The following is a 16,650-nucleotide window of genomic DNA, read 5'->3' on the forward strand; positions in this document are numbered from 1 at the left end:
AACTAATTGTAAAAGTAATTAGATAAAGAATAGTCAAGAGAAAAATTTGAATTATTATAAGACTACAGATCATATAGTGTTATCTGAAATATAAACTGAGATAGCACAAAGCTGATGTTTGGAATTAAGGTAACATTAAAAAAGCTCCGGCTGCAAGGGGTCTTAGGTGACAAACAAGCAAGAGGCGTTCCACAATGTCTCGTTGCTTCGTGGGACCAGATTGCAGCTCGTGTGTTAGTCCAATGACACTTTAACTGGTTGTATCATAGTCTTTCGGGCCGTTTCTCATCCCAGCCTCCGTCAACATTTACATACTAAACGTGTGTACGAACGATAACTCGTGATACAACGCGTGATAACTCCAAAAAAACAGGCAGTAGATCGTTACATGACATCGATCTCTGACATAATTTGACACGTTACACTTTAATATCGATCGATATACAATCTATACAATGCAACGATTCATGTTCTACAACCTGCAATTAGTAAAATTCTTTCACATTTAAATACAGAAGTCACGAAAGCTTTCTAATCTCATATAATTTCTATTTCGATTTGATTTGACAAGTAATGTGTGTAACTCAGCTTCAACGATTTATAAATTTATTCTTTATAGAAACGAAAATGATTTCTCTCTTGAGAGAGAGAGAGAGACTTTGAATTGTCCCCCGTATAAGACGGTGTTTATTGCAGTGTAGAGTAATTTATTGACATCTGTTTGCAAGAAGGCTCTTTACGTCGAGCAATCGGTGAAGATCGACTCTCAATTTTCGTATCGACGACCGGTGTCGAGCCTTTCGCCGCGCGAAAAATTGGAATAGCAATGTCATAGAGAGGGAACCGTGCAAACGTAGTGAAACTTAAAGGAAAAACTGACTCCTCGCGATTCCGATTAACCTCCTTAGGAGAAATCCACGAGAGTTTGCTACGCCAGTGATATTTCAAGCGGATTTGTTATTATAATTTTTCGAAAGTGACAGACGCCTCTTGTGCACCGCCGCGCCGCGGCAAGCGACTCGACAAAATACCGAATGAGATTGAAATCCAATCGCTGATTAATCGCTAATTGATTACCGTGTTTTAACGCAGTATAAGTAATTTACACACACGAATCAATCTACAATCAAATCACGATCGACTGAGAGGATTAATTTAATTGCTCGGAACAATTGTACGTTTGATTAACTTGGCCAATTAAAATAGAAATTGGATAATATTAAACGCGTTTCGTTACTGTTGCTGTAGAGTGTAGCTTATGAATTATTGCATTGTTAATTGATATCGGCAGGTGGAATTATACGCATTTAATTCTTTCCTGCTCAATTAAAATATTTTGAGTTGACGTGTTTTCCGCTGTTTCAATTCTTTGTATCATTTACTTCGCGTATCGTTTACTTACAACTTCGTCCCGAAACACCGTGTAATTAATCGATCGACTGTCGATACGTATAATCTTATTAGCAGCGCGAGTCTCGGGAAAATTCGTGTAAAATAAAAAAAACGTGATTTCGCATACGAAGAAAAATAAATGCGCTCGTTCCCCGGATCGCGCCCAATTCTTTTTATTTTTTTTGACAATGCGCGATCCTGCTCAACGCTTCGTCGAATTACACGTCGTGACCTGTAATTTGGACACTATTTCACATGCCGTAAGCATGCAATCACGAAAAGGTGTTCCCTTTTGTAAGTGGTTCCACCTAGATGAAGAATTTATCGGCTAACAGCCCTTCCTCGAGATTATAATACACGTACACGTGATCCGATCGGAGATCGCAACGTCATAATGTACAGATCCGCCGTATGAACACGTTTAATTCTATCGTCTTTTTTTACTTGACGGTGTGCTATAAAATTTTCCTGATTCCATGTTAGTAAACGCTTCGTTACGCTGATTGCGCGAACATCGTTGCAATCATTATCATCTATTACGATCAATTTTCGATAATCCGAAAAAGATCAGGATATATAAATATAATTGTAAAAATATAGGAAATATGCAGTCTTTTAAAAATAAAACTATTTACATTAAGGATTAATTTAAAGATTTTAAATGGTCGTTTTAATACTATTACGTCGAATACTTTGTAAAACTAGTGCGTCAAAAGAACATCTGCTCGTTTTTCCGATATGAACATGTAACCGGTATGAAAAATTCATATGTATTCTATTTGTGCTTTTAAGAGAAACCTTCGGATATACCTCTTGATAATATAAAAATATATTACGAATAAGTCTTTAAATCGCTATGCTATAAGTTGTAATTTCATATCTTTCTCACCGTCATAAAAAAAATAAAATATTTCTATAAATATAAAGCTAATCTCCTCAATTGTCATTTCACTTAAGGATATACGTCGCATATATTCTCTTCTACCCTTGGATTTATATATTTGATGTCCTTACATAGATGTATATGTCGTTGAGTAAATTCTCGGGAGAAGGATGAGGCGGTCCAGGAAATGTGAGATCTCGAATGCGGGAGACCGGAAGAAACGCAATAACATCCAAGAGATTTGATTTATTCGAGAGGAAACGAATCTCTGGAGTGCCCCGTATGTGCTCGAGAAAACAAATATCCGGCCACTCGAATGGCAAATCAATCGGGACAAAGGCTGGACATATGCATTTGATTATATTTTGCCCGTTGACGCGACCTTCATTCTTCAGACCACCGATTACATAATCGCCATTGATACGTCGTGAATCATATAAAGAATGTTGAAGATAATTTGCGATTAAATATTATTCATAGAATATTTTTGCTTCGACTGCAAGATGATAAAACTGTTTTAGATATTACATTACAGGCGCATATATATATATTTTAGAAATCTAAATAGATTCCTAAAATAAATTAAAAATAAAATAATTCTGCATCCATAGAAATTACAATAATTAAACTACAATTTAAAATTAAATAATGTCAAACAAATTTTAAATTAAAATATAATATTTTTAAATTGCGTAAATATTCGCTGTTTGTTTTGATTTATAAAATTGACGTTATTTTATTTGTTCATCATGTAGTAATTTTTATTTAAACTTAGGCGTGTTTTTTTTATGACAGGGATGTATCATTACGTTCATCTCGCAGCTTACTTCCGTAAATCTTTCCGATAACCAAGTACGAAAAAAAAAGACATCGAAAATCTTCATTAGCCGATGATTTCCTGTGCAGGCGATTATTTGGAAAGCATCGATTAACGTACTGATCGTCCAGATTGGTTCACGGAAACAGGAAGTCTCCCCCGAAAAAAGAGCAAGACGGAATTAGACCTCACACGCCGAAGGTAAAACGCGTTCGTGAAATTTCTTGGATCTCGCCGACGAAAACGCGTATCGCGCTTCGTCGTAAAAAGGAGACGATCAAAATTGTGCTGAAAAATGATCCACAAGCGCACGCAACTTATGGTAACAAACTTGAAACTTTATAATATTTTCGAAAATGGAGAGAATTCACGAATAAGTATTTGAAAAATAAAACAAATGAATTTAAATAAACATGTCACGTTTTATAAAAATAAAAATAAAACTTTAGAAAATTTTAATAGATATTTTACATCATTTTCACGAATATAAAGAGACGTGCTTATTCTCTTTTCATGCACAAGCAGACTCAATTAAATGCAAACACTGACTTTTATACTAGTATCTCGCTAAATACTTCCTCGTATTGTTAAATCGAATTCGCCTCGCCGATCAACGGGAGCAAAAAAAGGCGCGCGAAAGAGGCAACCGGAAATTCGACGTGGCGATCGTCGCTTGTTAATTGTATCGCGGGTCTACGAGGCGTGCCGGACCGGAACGATAAATCGATATTGAAACTTCCACATTAGCCGGATTGTACACGCGTATGAGAGCCTGAGCCTAGACTTGCGCACGCGGTCCGCGGAATGCACGCGCGGCTGCGGAGGCGCGGACTAAAGGCCCGTTTAGACGAGGCACTTTGTGTAGCGCTTCTCTGTAGCGCCAAAAAGCGTTTAATAACGCTCGATGAACACTTGCGGTTTATCGCCGCACGATATGATACCAGATAGTGATACCAGAATGGGACCATAGCTTTTCTCGGCAACATGAGTGAAGGAGATGGGACATTGAAATACAAAAATCACTCACCGGCCGATGCGCAACAGCGGAGTTGTAGCCCTGTGTTGATCTGAAACATATAAATATTTTTACATTAAAGCAAGGTCCATTATATAATCAATACTTTAAGTAAATAATTATATCGCGTCCGTCAAATTTTTAAAATTTTATTTTAATTAATAGATATCTGATTTTAAAATGTTAATGCAAGACACGATCGCGGCCGCCGTAAGCGGCTGCATATTTCCGCATTAACTCGTTCGCATAATTAATCCGCGAAAAACTGCAGTGCAAGTAATATTACGATCGTGCGAATAAGAGGAGAAACGCAACGTTCGCGACGTAATACCTCTTCTCGGTAAAGGCCGGAGATCGAACTCCGGCTGAAAATTACGCCGGAGTTAAACCTCAAAAGTAGCGGAATCCGCCACAGGACAGCAAAATAATAAATGAAAGCAAAATGAATAAGAACTACTCACTCGATGGTTGCTCCGCTGTCGCCCGATGCCTCCGAGGCCTCCTCCTCCCTCCTTTCCTCGGTCCTCCTTCGTTGTCACCTCGTCTCCGTCGGCGCACTCACTCGTGACATTCACGAAAATCGACGATACCGTCGCTTGTTATCGCGCGCTATTTTCGACACTTTGCACGGCACTCCCGGATTAATCTCGCAACGCGGCGCGTAAGGTATTTAATTACACGGCAACGGCGACGGAAGAATTACAACGGAGAAGCTACGAGCAAAGCTATACGATCCGTTCGACGCCCGTCCGTCGGCCCGTGATGTCCCGCAGGTAGACGCGACGAGCGAGTCTAACGTGGCGGAGAAAATTTCGTAAATCGCACGGCCAACTTCACTCGCCAGGAACAACCGTCGCGAGGACGCTACACTTGTCGCTTGTCAGACGATTTTGATTAACTGCAATTAAATAATCGATTTATGAACACTACCTATCGTTCGAACGTGTCTATCACCCACGATCGTTAAATATATCGAAACGCGATTAAGTACGAGGTTAAACGTACGACATTAACAGAGACTGTGATTGCTTAATTAAACACAGCGCGGCGTCACTCGATTTAGGGTCCGCTCGCATGTTTTATCCGTGTTCCGAAAACGATCGTGTAACTCCATTCTGAAGCCGCGCGACTCGACGCAAGTCAGTTGACGATTAAGAAAAGCGAGACCGATCATCCGACGGAATGTAATCGAGTGCGACATACCTCGATATCCGTATCAATTCCGCGAAGCACATGCATGTATTTAAATAAACATTGGATCACAGTTTTTCGTAATCTGAACAGCCGGACCCGGCGATTCGTGTATCACTCCGCGCTATATACGATCCGAGAGCAACGATGTTAGAACGGGCCGAGTCTGCCTCCCGAATAATGTTACATCGGACGCACTTGCCTACGCTTCGACGATCGCACGTTATAATTTCGGCACACCCGGCACTCACACGCGAGATTCACATGCGACGAGCAAAGGAAAAGGAGCGAAAAGCGCGAAATAAATCTCGAGCTCGGCTCCGAACGGCACAGCGAACGGAGGAGGATCGTGGAGGGTTTAGGAGGCATCAGGCGACGACGGAGCGACCGTGGGGTAAGTTATTATTCGTTTATTATTTTATTGTCTTGTGGCGGATTCCGCTACTCGAACTCCTTTCGATGTTTAACTCCGGCGGCGCAATTTCAGCCGGAATTCGATCTGCGGGTTCATTAAAAGAAATGACTGTGCGGATCAGTCATCCCTGCGGGATCTTCCGGTCGATAAATTAATTTGTCATACTGGCATTTACAAGATCACGTTTTAAATTAGGATGTGCTTTTGTAGTTTCGTCATTCTAAATATGAAACATCATAATTCTTACATGTGTAAATATCGCAATATGGCAACTAAAAGCTTTGCATTTTAAAATCGCGAACGAACAGTAATTAACTACGCGATTGATATAATTATATGCAAAAGCGGAACTTGTCCAAAATTGCAAATTTTTGACGATTGTTTTAGTTATTTTATATGTGCAAGATATTGATATATGTGAGAATAATTAAATGGTCGTCAATCGGAATTTGCAGCATCCTGAAGACCGGATTCTGTTTCAATAACGCAGAATGATTATGCTCGTGCATTGGCAGTGTCATAATTAGCTGTAAGTTTAGTTAGAATCTTAAATAAGAAAGGTTCAGCTGTGTCTGTTTTATGTAAAATGTAAATGATCAGATGAATGGACCGCTCGCATCTGCGAATTATCATTTGAAATGTTTACATTACTGCATTTCTCTCGTTTTGCGGACGCGCCTTCCGACATTATCTCGTGTCTTTAAAATAATAAACTCATTTCGCACGCTCGTAAAGTGCATACAATGAGAAATTTTTAAGAACACGCGTTATAAATAATTTTTGCATATAATCAATTGAATACCAATGTTAATTTATTTTTAATATTGAAGTTGTTTCAAAAATTTGACGTTTTGGAAAAATATATGAAAAAGATTTAGTAATTAATTTGTACGTTAAGGTTTGTAATATATAATTAAACAATTCGAAAAGCATATTTCTTATTTCTAGCACAGAAATACATTAACTCTCTTTTATATAAGAACTCATTGTCAGTTATTTTTGGACACGCTCTTCGGCTCCGAGAAAAATGATAGCATCTTCCACGAAAGGTTTCATCATTAATATATTTATTGTATACTTACAAAAATGTTGCATTATTCACATTGATTCAATCGTTTTTATTCAATTTTATATTAATGTAAGAGAGAACTTGTGACAATCACAATTATTTTAGAAAAAAATATGTTTATATCCATTTTTTGAATATTGTTTTCATCTTAGATACATTTTTAATATTACTTTTATCGAACATTTCTCCTTTCTGCCGGCTACATTGTCGCTATAATTGTTGATTTAATTATTTTGTTGCCAACGAGCACCGCGACGAATTTAAAAGTTAAATTGTATGCGATTGACGTTGACGTGCATTCGGAGAAGCGCGCATTCGTTAAGCGGATATTTATGTTATCACTGACTAAGTGAATTTATAAATTGGCTACGGTCAAGTACGCATACGTTTTTCTTTTTAAACACGACACATTTGCTGTCAATGGCAAATTTTTTTTTTATGTGCCTCGATAATGTCGTGCACTGACCCGAGCAGTGATTATGCTTCTGAAGGTTTTTCTAATAATAGCACGTATCACTGCGCTGAAAACTGATTAAAAAAATCGCTCGATATGCGCCAGCCAGGATGTCCCATTAACAAATTAGCACGACACGCCATATAGATAAAAACATCGTTACGATTCGCGTCTTATCTACATTCGTTTGGCCGTAAAAGACCAATCTTTCTTTCAATAGTTATATAACGTCAGAATAATAAAAATTACATTTTAAGAAAAACTGTCATTACAATTTAAAAATGTTGCTTCTAAGCGAAGTGAAATGCTTGTTCGATTATCATTTTGATTTTTTTATACAGTGTTTAATTTGTTTGCATTAAGATCGCGTAACTGTTACTGTAAATAAAAAGCGAATCGCCATTTTGGCAAAAACTGCAAGATTAAATATCATTTTTGTGTACGTGCCGTGAAGTGTATTACGTAACGTATAGTGACGGAATATGTGATTTATTTTGAGTGCAGAACAGGCATTTGTTGAAATTCACGTAGCAACTAAAATGTATGAGGGGTTAGCAACAGCGCGAATAGTTTCTACCTGTAATTCATATAGGGTTTATCACAACGAGTTATGTTCTCCGTAAAAAAAAAATTGTTTTGATAAATTATATCGCATTAGTCCGGGCATACCGGATACACGTTACGTTTATTGCGCACATTTGAGATTTGCGTGCCGGACGGCTCCCTCGTACTTTCTGCACGCGTATTAAAGTATGGAAATCAATATCCCTTAGTGGATATCGGCTACTATCTGCTTGTACGTAAATGCGATCAAGTGTCTGTCGTGTAACGAGTTATCGAAGTTCTCGGCCGATCGCGAATGCGATAACGAGGAGATATGCGACTCAATTACTGGAGATTAGAAATTGATATAAAATTCTGCTTGATATATGCTATATATATATAATAGAGCGATAATTTAAATATCTTTTATAATTAGGCAATAATAAATTGGGATCATAAACCTCAATTACCTCAAATAAAGCTGCACACGATTAAAAGTGAAAACATGTTTCGAAAATTAATGATTAAACTAGAATTAAGATTTTGTTACTCCTTGTATACTTATCTGTTCTTCTATTTGTTCTAAAAATTAGAAATAATTATAAAATATTCAATTTGAAACTTTTAATAAAAAAATAAAATATTAAGTAAGATTTAACCATTTTCTAAACTCAATTAAGCTGACGTACTTCATAAATTATTCCAAACGGTACTTATCTCAAAAACAATTTTTATATCCTTGTGATAATTGCAATTGGGTATTTGGAGGTATAATATCCGCGTTCAACAATGTCTTTTTATTTCTCGCTATTCGATCGTGATAGGCGTCGCGAGTTTATATCGCGGGCAACGTAATCACTGTTATTTCATCGTGAACGGTAATGCTCCGGCTTAAAGCCGCTCTACTTATACGCATTATCTCTCGGCAGAGGCAATACACGCCGGAGAGCGAGGGAGAAATGAGAGAGCCGGTCTCCGGGCAATCATCGTTTTCAAGCGTCATTATGAAATTGCTTTGGCAAATGAAATGCACGGTTGTGCACGCGCATACGCTCAAATTGAGATTTATTGGAAAATCGAAAATATGTTTTCCTATACTTCTCCTGTCTTCTTCCGCCCGGTAACGGATCCGTGTCCGACGTTGCACGGTGCACCGTGGGGCTGCATATCGCCCACGCGGTGCATCGGCTTACACGAGACGGCCGCGTGCATGCAATTACACGGGCAGATTCGAGGGAGGCTCGGGGAATCGTTTCGCCGGGGGGTCAAAATCGCTTCGTTTTTCGCCCGCGCCTTATACTCTCTTTCATCATGTGTCGAAAAAAGCATCGAGAACACGAGATGGGAGGCAAGTAGAAACGTTTCAACGAAACCACTAATCTACTGAAGTTCAAGAACCGTAGTGCTTACAGTTTTATATGGTGAAAACCCGTTTTTTTAATGGAAATTTTTCTGACCGCGCTAAACACGCACGCTTTTAAAAGATTCCTATATGATAATAATATCTATATATACAAGGGCTATACGAAAAAAATTCATATAACAACCTTCCGTCCTCGCGCGATAATCACGACACAGCGACAGATGCAATGCGCTTGACATATAAATCGGTGATCGATCTTAGAACCCACTGCGATAATCTCACCGGCACGGTACCCCGCGATCATCAAACCACCTTTGTGCGGGGTATTAACTGAATCGCGCCACTGTCTAAGTCGGCGAAGCCGAGATCGCGATCGTGAAGGCAATCGATCGCGACGAGATAAAGGGCGGCTCGGCCGCTCCTCGACCGTCAATACATCCTCGGAACTCTCGCCGATTCTCCACGATCGATCGATCAAGCAGCGGGTGCCTTCAATTAGTCGGCGGAGTTAATTAATTTGACTCGATCGCAATTTGCATAATTAGACACGCCGAGTGCGCCCTTCAGCCTCGAAAACGCCGTAATTGCCGCGTCGAATGCGCACGCTTATATGCCGGTTGCAACTGCGAATGATTGCTGGGAGATGCCTGCTATCTTCCTGCTTCTGGTAGCGCGAGAAACTACTCGACGAATGGCTCAAAGTGCGCTGATTGAAACGCACGAAACCGCGGTGTGCATCCCGCGCGTCTATAATAAGACGGTGCGGTTAAGTTCGACGAATTGACAGAGAGCAATCCCTGCAAGTTATCGTTAGTACTACGGCGCGGCGGTACTTCCTAGACCACCATCGTACGCTTCTATTATACTGACGCGGTTGAACTTACGCAAATTATGGATATACGGCACGTTCAGTACGGCATTTTAGTCTTTAATCAATTGCAATTCAAAATTCAAAGCAATAATTACCAACAAAGATGCATTCGATATTATAAAAAATTTTAAACTTTTAAAAGACTTTTGAGACGTCAGATATTAAAAAAAAGCACTATTAGAATTCATTGTCGATTTTAAAATCCAACGCATGTTAGTCAACCTTTAATTTTATCGATCACACATGTATTTGAGAATTGTTAGAATCGAAGGCAATGCGCATATATGTCATCTTTTCCTCTTTACACTCTTTACACGAGAGAACGAAAAGAAAAAAAAGAGGAAATGTCGCGAAAACTAACAGATCTAATTCCCGTCGTTCGTCGCCTGTCAACTCGTCGATTTTCATAAAATACTCCGCTCCGTTTGTCACAAAGCGCGGACGTGGCGCGTTTGAAAGCTTACCCGCTGATGAAAGACGACAATTCCTACGACGTGAGCTGCCCGTTCAGAGTCAGATTTCCGCGGCCGAATTTCCCCGGCGCGACGTGTCTCCGGGTGCTCGGCGATTCCCCCGCGACAAAGGGCAAGTCCGAAGCGAATACTTCGCCGTCCGCATGGTAGAACTCGAAGAAACGTGCTCGGCTGATGCGTACCTGGAACTTTTGAAGATGTACTTCCGCATAAAGAGCTTTTCACGCTGACAATGCGACGCCGTCGACACAATGAGATCGGTATACTGTGTCTGAAGGGGGCGGATGTTGCATCGTATATAAACCGCGGCATTAAAACGTCTGTAAGGCTCCATGGAAAAATGGAACGAGGCGCGAAAGGTCGGTCGATTCATGGCGCAGTTGAATAGAGGATTGTATAGCCGTTAAGCCATAAACAGAGTAGCACAAAATTACTCTTTGTAATGACGAGATATTAATAAAAATTTCATATGTATGTGTGAATAATGAAATATTGTGATAAATGGGAAAGCGTGGTTGAAACATTGAACGTTTACATTGAACGAATTTTACATAAATGCCTCAAATTATACGGATTTTTTTTATGAAAAGAACGTAACATCAGTCGTATACACAGTTTGGAATACTGGTAATTGAAGAGGTCTTAAAAAAACAGAATTAAAAAATTTAAATTTAATTTAGAAATAAAAAGTGAAAAAAGTAATTGAGTAAAATGATAATTTAATCGTGAAAGAGTGTAAGATGTGTGACGTTATTATTTTCTTTCAATTCAATCCTATTTTATACGAGAAAAATAACCGATAGTGAGTGATATTTCACAATCTGGATTGATTTAAAGAGATGCACAGATAATTTGTTGACGTATTCGAAACCGAATCGTAAAAGACTGGGTGCATTAACCCTCAATTAGCACACCTCGGTTGGGCCACCTTAAATGCCACACTAGTGCGCGATTTGAGATTTTGACAACTTTTAACTGTCGTATCTCAGTCACTTTTAATAAAAATTTATGTAAAATTTCCCTGGCAATCGAGTAGTGCACTTTATTTTACGAAAAAGAAATGATTTTTATATGAAAAATTGAAATATATAAAGTGTGTTGAACAAACAAAAAGTGGTGCGAATTAGCACATGTGTGCTAATTGAGGGTTAACTCTTTACAATGATCACGAGACTAGTCTTTCAAACATATTTTTAGGTTCTGTGGTCTCTCATTTGGTCTCTCGAAATTATGATAGTTTTATTATTTGCATGGCAAACCTTCAAAAGAAATATTTAAAAAGAAAGAAAAACGTAACATAATTAAAATTTCGATACATGTCTTTCAGATTGATTTTATTCGCATTTTAAAACCTCGTTTGATTGTTCCTTTCCTAGGTTTTTAAAAAAAAGGAAGCCGATGTATCGCGTAAGTACCACCACATTTTCCTGTATTCTAAGATCTTTTCCCGGACTTGGTCGGACCACAAAGCAGCCACGCTCACAGCTCGGCAATATTTTTCGGTACCGCACGTTTTTATCACCCGACTGCGAGCGCAATGAAATATCGACGACGTAACGTAAGCATGCACATAAGTTACTGCGTGTGCTCTGGCGGTAATCGCGAGCCCCGCGGTCGTACGAAGAATTATTTGACAAGTAAATCGTCGTTGAGAGATGCATGTGTCACGGTCAAGGGCCGCATCCCGGCCATTTCCAGATTCGTTCGATTCGCAGTTGAGAAAAAGCAGCAATTTGCACGCGGTCTAGCGTAAATATTTCCTCGTTATATCCTTCTCGAGTTGTATTAAAATCCGAAACAACCGAAATTACAGTCGAATTTATTAAACGCTCAACTGAATACGTTTCACGCGCAGTACGGACGATTGTACTTCACGCTGCATAATAAAACAAAGTTATGCAAACCGATCGATAATAAGTCTGGCCGCGCTATGACACGCTCATGTTAAATCAATGGACGATTGAGCGCAATTCTATAGGATGGGAGTGCCGGTTCAGAACTCTTGCAACGGAAAAGGCGCATCCTGTACCTTGTCAACTGACAGTTGAAAATATACCGGGTGCTCGATCGCATACCGAGAACTTTTCTCGGTATGTCCGGTCCGTTTTTTGTCGATAATATTTTAGAGAATATTTTACCAAGAAAAAAATTAAGTTTTGATTGTGAAACACACATGCGAAAAAATTATTAAATTTGTAACTTATTATATACTGATTGATTAAAAGTTATATAAAAAAATTATATTGCTATTTTACGCCATCCACATATAAAAATATATTATTTCGTCTTTTTTCTATTTCGTTATAAGAGAATTATGCACTCTGTTCCAAGTAAATCCTAATAAAAACTTAAAGAGACGTAGCCACGCTCTTTGTTCCGCGTTAATAATAGCTGTCTTTTTCTCGGGATTCTCTATCTGTGCGCACGAATAATTAAAGAAAGAAATAATTAAAAAGGAGGAAGGGGTTCTCTTTTGTGTTTTCCGCACAGCGCTCTCGCGTATTGTTGGAGACGTTTTCAATACTCTAATAAAAACGCGCATTAATCAGCTTAGCGATAATTCGATTACTAATTGTAATAAAAGTAACCAAGCGATATTTCTCAATTCTTCTATTGCCAGATAAAATAGCAATTAACAGTATCAAAATACATCTATATGTAAAATACTAAATTATCCTTAATCATATATAGATCGAGAAATTATTAGTAAATATCTTTTAATCGGTAAACAGAAACCTCACAAATATTTAAATATCGTATATTAATTAAGATGAAAAGTTGCGATGGAAGAGCCAGTTACTTCGTCGCGTTTAATCGATGTCGTAACGAGACATACGTGATAATATATATTCGGCGATGCGTATACGCGCGTTCGAGGAACGGCCGCGTGCACGTTCCACGTGACATAGCAAACGGGTTACAGCGATTCCATCACGGGCGCAGATAAAAAGTTTATCCACCCACGGGATAGGTCCAGTCTCTAACAGTGCCTAAGCGCGCCCTTCGTATATACGAGTAAGCGCATTGCACCGCTTTCCCGTGTAACCAAACCCCGATGATATCGCATTAACTCGCTCATTAAATTGATTACGAGTAGCACAGGGACGGTACCATTACTCGACAATCGACCGATATCTGATAATCGTACGACGGTGCTCCCGTACTAGCGCAACTACGGTTGCGAGACTTGTAAAAAGATGCACGGAGGAAGTTGGTCAATAGACAAACGCGATAAGTTATACCTTCGGGCGTTTATGTAAAACCATATAATATTGGAAATGTTCCTCGGCAACTTTTAAAAAGATATGCCTGAAATGTTCCCATGCTGATAAAGAAAATATATGTTTATGTATTTCCTGTCGAACTACGCGCGCGTTTTCTTCGTTCATTTTTTTTAAGTTGTAAACGACAAAACTTAACGTCGATGATCCAAGTTTCTGTCCAAATCCCGAGCGAGCGATGTAACGTAACCGCGCGTCCGAAGTGCATCGAAATCACGTCGGGGAGGGCAGAGGCCCCGCGTGGGCTCAAGATCATCAGACGACCACCATGAGACACGGTGACGTCATGGATGCACGCGTGTTCGTTCGTCTGCTACACACGACGTGTCAACGGGGTCACGGCAGTTCGATTACCGTCGAGATCGAGGCGAGATCAATCCTCCCATGGGGTAGGTCGGCACCACGGGGCGCATTTGACGATAGAAAAGAATCTCTCCGGGGGAGAGTGGTCGGAGGACGCGACACGGAGAAACTGAGGGAGTGGTTTTAATGCATGATCGAGGCTCATTGTTGCTGGCTTATAGTCGCGGCATTTCTACGTGAACTAAACGAGCGCTTTTCTCCAAGTATTGCAAACAATACAGAAAGTTAAGAAAAAAATAGGTGTTAGACTGTCGTTGTCCGTCGTTTGAGATCAGCGTCGCATCGAGGACAAGAAGAATTTTACGCGAACTGTTGCACCTGATAAATTTAAGTATCGGTGATGAAGATTTGTTTGATTTCTAGAATGTAATTTACACAAAAAGTACTCTTAACAATAAATTCGCCAGTTGCGATACAAGTACTCTACAATCTCGATTAAAACTTTTATAAAGTTAAAATTAGATTATTTAAAAGAAATTCACATAATGTCGCTGCGTAGACAAGACGATCGCAATTACTATTCGCTCACTTTGCCTTAAGTTTAATCAGTTAATAAGATTATCGGATATGTACTTTAATGTCACTTCGATAAGACAATTTTTTTTGTAAAACTGTAACATTCTCGCGATTTAGCAGATTCAAGCGGCAGTAAAATTCGAACGAGTTCACTTGGGGCTATTGAAACCGCCGCTATCTCATGTATGAGCCTTTTACAGCAGAAGCTAAACCGCAAATCCGAAATTCTATCAAATAAAAAATAGAAAAAGTCAATGAAGTTATAAACACGCGCTATGCTTCTAAAATTAAAAAAGGTAGAGCCAATCCATTCGCTTTCTCTAAGACGCTCGTATTATAGTTTTATCCTAATATTTTGTAATTTCGTTATTCCATTGTAATAATATACAGAAAAAAAAGAAGTGCCTAATCAAAACTTATATATACTCGTACGTATATACGCAACAATCTATAATCTTGGAAATGAGATTATATTGCGTCAAATGAAGAAAACTTGCTTGCTTGAGTGAATATATTTATATAGTTCAATAACCAAGTATAGTCATTTATATTATATATTAGTTCAACCAAGAAAAAAAAATTGAAATTCTTTTAAGATTATAGATTGTTGCGTATATACGAGTATGTATAAAGTTTTGATTTGACATTCCTTTCTGTATACGTTATTCTTTGCTCAACCGTGTGCCTAGAAATTTGTCGAACGCGCGTTGTACCTTTTGAAACGTTGTATATCGAACGGCCGAGGCGATGTCGTTGCCCCGTCGCATTCTCGAGGGCTGTACTTTTAATACTGCTGCGCCCTTCGGCAGCCCGTGAGGCATTGTGAACCCCAGAATGGGTCAATCAGTGAACACGGTCCTCGCTAATAGACCGATTGAAGCCAGCCAGGTTTTGACAGGTATCCAATAAGATCCCGTCGAGACGTAGTAAATATTTTAACGCGCCTGAAACGTATTCAAATTCGATGTCTCATTCGAAAGTTTTATTTGAAAGATTAATTTGACAATTACGTTCGACAATTGCAATTTCCGATTAAGGAAATCGCGATAGCCATTGAGATATTTTATCGGTTGCCGCCATTTGCTCCTCTTTTTATACTGTCAATATTCGAGGTGAGAAGTTTATCAAAATTGCATTAACGACAAAATTGCACGTTGCAGTTTTTATAAGTAAAAACATGACGACCATATTATAGATAATTTATTTTACACACCTTTATGATGCAGAATTTCGCAACGGGTTCATTATTTGGTCAATCGCGCAATATTCGGCTCGGCCGGCCGGCTCGGCGGCAGTCCAAACTGTAAAACTTCTCGCTACCAGAGTGCGCCACGCGACAGTGCACTGTCGGTTTACGGAAACGTTCGATGTTCGACGATTTTCGCCGGTGATCGTCGAGCGATTTGCGGATTTAACCTTAAATTCCACTAAGACACTTGCGGTGTGAAAACATGTTTGGCAAATTGATCACGGGTGTATTTCAATCTTTACCGTAAATATTAAACTTTGTCTTTATTCTCGAAAATTAAGAACATTTTTCGAAATGACTTCCTGTAATCGTATCATCAATTTTCAATATATGTTCGCCGTCAAGCTTTTTTTAGCTAACTTTTTATTCATACCGAATTATTTTGTAAGAAAAAAGCGATGAAATACGAAATTAAATTATAATATTAAGCAAAAGTATTACTTAATTATAATACTGAGTAAAAATATTCATTTGTAATTTGTGTCGTATTATGTCTTTCTATTAATACTAAATATAATCGTTCTACAAATATAATTGCATATTATATGTACATTAATTGTGGCCAACGATCACCGGTGACCGTCATGAACCGGTGAACGTGTTAATAAGGATTAACATCTTGTTTGGCGATTAGAAACCTTCAATATTTAAAGAAGAGCAAGAGATTTGATTTTCTTCAATTTAAAACCGCTATTCACATTATTGACATAAGACGTAATACGGCAATGAGATCTTAGGTAACAAAGTATAGATAT

The 16,650-nt window shown here is 38.8% G+C and overlaps 1 protein-coding gene across 1 annotated transcript in view; it reads right to left on the minus strand.

Moving 5' to 3' along the window:
* Positions 1 to 10,660, minus strand: part of LOC139816785 (thrombospondin type-1 domain-containing protein 4) — a 71,960-nt gene extending 61,300 nt beyond the window's left edge. Inside the window, exons 1-2 of the mRNA XM_071784530.1 lie at positions 10,478 to 10,660; positions 4,120 to 4,159 (exon numbers count right to left, since the gene is read on the minus strand). The gene's annotated coding sequence lies outside the window, so the exon portion shown is untranslated. The remainder of the gene's footprint in view (positions 1 to 4,119; positions 4,160 to 10,477) is intronic.
* Positions 10,661 to 16,650: the final 5,990 nt, after the last annotated feature.

This window comes from Temnothorax longispinosus, chromosome 1 (assembly GCF_030848805.1).
Source record: "Temnothorax longispinosus isolate EJ_2023e chromosome 1, Tlon_JGU_v1, whole genome shotgun sequence".
NCBI classification, from domain to species: Eukaryota; Metazoa; Arthropoda; class Insecta; order Hymenoptera; family Formicidae; genus Temnothorax; species Temnothorax longispinosus.